Source organism: Cucumis sativus, unplaced genomic scaffold, assembly GCF_000004075.3.
Source record: "Cucumis sativus cultivar 9930 unplaced genomic scaffold, Cucumber_9930_V3 scaffold31, whole genome shotgun sequence".
NCBI classification, from domain to species: Eukaryota; Viridiplantae; Streptophyta; class Magnoliopsida; order Cucurbitales; family Cucurbitaceae; genus Cucumis; species Cucumis sativus.
In genome coordinates, this window is record NW_022279546.1 from 665,954 (window position 1) to 670,658 (window position 4,705).

Here is a 4,705-nt window from a genome sequence, read left to right on the forward strand (position 1 = left end):
TCCCTATATACCTTATCGTGATTATCGATCTTCTTATAGCAAGGGATTCCTTGATGACAATCCCAACTTTAGGAAACTCCATCAATTGCTGGGATTCCTTGATGACAATCCCAACTTTAGGAAACTCCATCAATTGCTTAAGAATGCTCTACGCAATGACAGAACCTTGATTCTGCTCCTGGATGATTTCCCTTGAACACTGTGGGTACAGGTCCTAGTCCTGTGTAACCGTCGCTTGCAATAGAAGATGTGCAAGTGTCGCTTTTACAAGATTTGGATTAAGCTTTCTTTATTGTCATTGGTTTGCTTGTAGATTTAGATGATGAGAGAGAGATAAGAGGTAGAGATATCCCATCGAACGTGTCAATTTGACCAAACAATATTTCTAATATTTGATCCTTTAATTTTCTCTCGATTGAATGTCTATATGTTTGATTTGAGGAAGCTACAACACATAATGTTTTTCTTCAATCTTGGAGGGTGGTCGATGAGAGTCTTCTTGTTCTTAGGAGAATTCTCTTTAAACCCTATGGAGTAAAAATTTCTATCTCCACAGATGAGGAGGACTCTTCTATTTATAGTCCTCTTATGGGCTTGGACTTTGTTGATCCATGGATCAGACTCATGGATCCAATCACATATATTTTTGTCATATTTAGCTCTCCAACTAAGTTAACCTTATTACATAAATTTTTGTCATATTTAGCTCTTAGGCTAAAATTGTACAAATAAATAATATTTAATTGAACCTAAAATAGTTAACTTTAACTTGAACCAACGATGAAAATGCGTGGCATCATCTTTATGTCAACACATGTCAACTTTTAATTAGTCCTAAATTCAATTATTTGTACTTTTTCGTGATTGGTCCAAAAATTCTTAAACCAAATATCATATCCAACATCATATTTGAAAAGGCAACAAAATCTAAAATTACACACCTGTTTGTAGCTCACTTTTCAAAACCCTATACTCAAAAGATAAATATGATTGAATAATTGATAATTTTCTATCCAGGAAGAATAAATTAGTAACAAATAACAATTAAATGGTAATTCTATACCAAGGACATTGAACTTAACAAAACTATTTGCAAATAAATGTCTATAATCTAAGGTGTGAAACCATTGTTATCTTAGACAAGATGGGGGTTTCATATGCTACAAAAAGAGGGATACCACCATATGGGCGAGCCATGGCTGAAGAAGTTTAACCCAGTTCTGACCACCATGCCAGAGAGATCTCCTCCAAGTTGTTGCCTAGACTTCAAACTCTGTATCCCGATTCCATGCTGCGAAAGAACTCCGTTTTCTCTACTGCTAATCCTATCTGACTATTCGACTATTCCTGCAACAGCAACAAACATCAAGACTGATCTTGTCCGCGGAAGTTTGTTAGATAGAGGGAGGTGTCCATACATGAAAAAACTTAACGAAACTCATCGTGGAAATCATAATCGTCCTCATCATCTTCGTTGAAAATGGCACTGTAAAATACGTAAGGATGATCGATCATTTCTGCCAAGGTGAGACGTCCATCTTTATCTGCATCAGCCTGTAAAATAAAGACAGAATGAAGATGTTAATCAACAGATGTAGTTGCTGATAGAACTAAGTCATGCACAGCGGAAAAAGAATCGAATTTCTACCCTAATTACCACAATTAACATGTAACCATAAACTAATCAAATTAGGGTTTTAAGAAGTATTACCTTTGAAGCTTTCAAAAGGTTTGATGTCTTCTTACCAATTCTACCCGAGACCACCACTAGTACTCAACTGCTATCCTCTAGACAAAGAACCGGGTTGTGGGACCCAATTTTGGTGTAGAAAATAATGGAGATAAAATGAGATTGGAAGTTTTTTTTTTTCTTTGTTGAGATGATGAAAATGATAAAAGAGGCAAAAGTCCTTCAACATTTGAAAACACCTCTATTTATAGCCTAATTGCATGCAAAAATGCATGCAATTCATTTGCCAAATCTCAACACCTAATATTCCACTAACAATTAGTGGAACTTAGTGGGCTAGGTGTCTATATCTCATATAGCCACATATCCCACTAAGAGATAGTGGGATTATCCAACAAAATGTTGGATTTTCCCACTAACTTAGTCCAAGGGTAAAATGGTCATTAGATATTTCTAGTCAAAAGTCAAACTTTGACTTTTCTAAGTCAAAAGTCAATATTTTGACTTTTTACCATTTTGTCCGTCTTGACTAATTCCAACCTCCGAGCATGAATCCGCATTCATTTTTCCAAAATTCAAATCACATTTGAATATAAGGCCGGTCAAAGTTTGACTTCTCAAAGTCAAAAGTCAACATTTTGACTTTTTACTATTTTTGACCAATTCCGAGCTTCTTAGTATGAATCTGCATTCATACTTATAGTATGTAAAACATAAAGCTCTATTTCTAATTAGAAGACCGACGACTATATCACTGTATATGTCGGTTTCCCTTTCTTCTCCCAATTCGAACAATTCGACTTATTTCATCACACTTTTCTAAGTTTAATCCATATGAGCTAGCAGAGGAACCTAATGGACCTATAGATCATGGGCTCCAACGATTCAAGATTAACTAGCTAAACTCTTTTAAACCGAGTTAATCAACATTCGTTAACTAACGGGTCATTCCACTAAAGTCCCGTAGTTGCACTCCCCTCACTATAGATATATTTGTGTCCATTTGATAAAACCATAATTAGTAAGTTAATCCTTCACAGGTTGCTCGTAACCTTGGCTGGGTCAAAATACCGTTTTACCCCAAGATTACATCTTGCTCCTTAAGTCCCACTAATCCACTATTGAACAATTGGTTTAAGGTTCAACCTATAAACTTAATCCCTCTCGGGCCAATGAGAGGGTGGGGCCCCTTGTTCAAGACTTGGATTCAGTGCTTAAGAGAGCAACCTATCTACTAACCCTAAAGCGGGTAGGAGTGAATTCCATCTTGTACCCTATGTTCCCAGCTATCCACCCGATCTTACCCCTGAAATGGGAGGTTTATTGGGCCAACGCTGATGAGCTACCCTCACCTATGCAGATCTAAGGATAATCTCGTGTGAACAGGAGTTCATAGTTAACTCAGGATTAAGACTAAGTTACCTAGGTCATCAATAATTGAGATAGTCAGTTTTAAACAGTAAACGGTGTTATAACGTAAAAATGACTAATTCATGGTTCAGTCTTATGTAAACATTTTACATAGGATGCCCCCACTTTCATGTCTCTACATGAACGATTAGGATCACCTCGTTTGCACTACAAAGTGGGCTGCATCCATAGTTTCTCTAAATAAGGCGCCCAACCTTTATTTCATATACTATAGACTATTTAGGCTATATACTCGAACTTGATCCACGTTTATGTTTACACATAAAGTTCAAGTTTATTTAAAAATAGCCTTGGAACTTGATTTATTGGATTTAAGATTATAATATTTAATTTCTCAATAACAACTTTATTGAACAGAATATGATTTACAAACTACGAGTTTTAGGACAAAAAATTCCAACAGTTGCTCCCTCTGGAAGATGAAAATATTTTCCAGGCCTAGTTTAATTCTAGATCTTATGCCTTATGGTAATGTTTTCTCATTTAGAAAACATTTGCAAGAAAGTTCTTCCATGTAAAATGATAAGATAAATGACGTCATACTATATCTTATGTTCTGAGGCTGATAGAGAACACTTGGTCTATCTTATTAAAATCAATGAGGACCATAATAACATTAACAATTATGCTACAGTTTATTGAGTTAAAAGTCAGATGCAATAGATTCATAATGAAATCTGATAAAGGAACTTCCAAGAGAATAACCATTCAGTCCACAAAGTGCAAACAGAAAACAATTGGTGTAATGACTGCGTTTTAATATGACCGATTTTACTACTCGTAAAATGAATTTTACACAATATTACTTATATGTGATGGGTGGTCGGTCAAGTAAAAATTAAAATAACTGTACAGAGTATAAAACAATCCATGGACAACCCAGCAAGCTCTCACTGATAGAGGAAAAGAAAGAGTAAATTGTTTCTACAACCATATATAAGAATCATGAGATGTTTGTTGATGACATTAATATGTGCCACAATATCCAAGCAATATCTCAATCGTAAAAGTAAAGCTAAAAAATTCATCGACTTGCATATGGGTTTTTAAGATTCGTTATGGATGAGTACCTGCTGTATGATATATTCTGCCTGTTGTTTTGCATAGTAAAGCTAAAAACTGTAGAATCATTGCTATAATCTTTTAATGAAACCAGACCCGTTCCTAGTAGATGGGTATATATTGGTTAGTAGGTGCCAATAGGTTCTCTCTAAGAATTATCTTTGGTTAGGATTAGGAGAGATGGGGAGCTCTTGAAATGTCTGTAGAATTGTTATTTATGTTCTTTTTAAAAATTACATTTTGTCAAACTGATTTTTATCAATTTTTTGTTTCTTTAATCTTTATTCAAAACCACAATTTCTTGGAGAGAAATGAAGAACATAGAAGGGCACTCAAGAGGATAGAAAAGAGAGTTCAACCCTTCCTACAATAAAGGACTCCAATCCAAAGAATGATCCCAAAAGATCAAGACAACATATAAATACAATTTGGTTTTACAATTTGGTATGGAAGCAAAATAAAAAAATGGGATTACAATGCCTGGTTATGTGAACAATCATTGGCAGTTTATCACATTCTTTT

At 34.9% G+C, this 4,705-nt stretch overlaps 1 long non-coding RNA gene across 1 annotated transcript; it reads right to left on the reverse strand.

Annotated features, from left to right (window-relative positions):
* Positions 1-906: 906 nt before the first annotated feature.
* On the reverse strand, positions 907-4,247 carry LOC116405790. The gene is made up of 3 exons (XR_004218890.1): positions 4,192-4,247; positions 1,419-1,554; positions 907-1,347 (listed from the first exon to the last, which is right to left on the reverse strand). It is a non-coding gene; the product is annotated as an uncharacterized LOC116405790 (long non-coding RNA).
* Between the last annotated feature and the right edge of the window lie 458 nt (positions 4,248-4,705).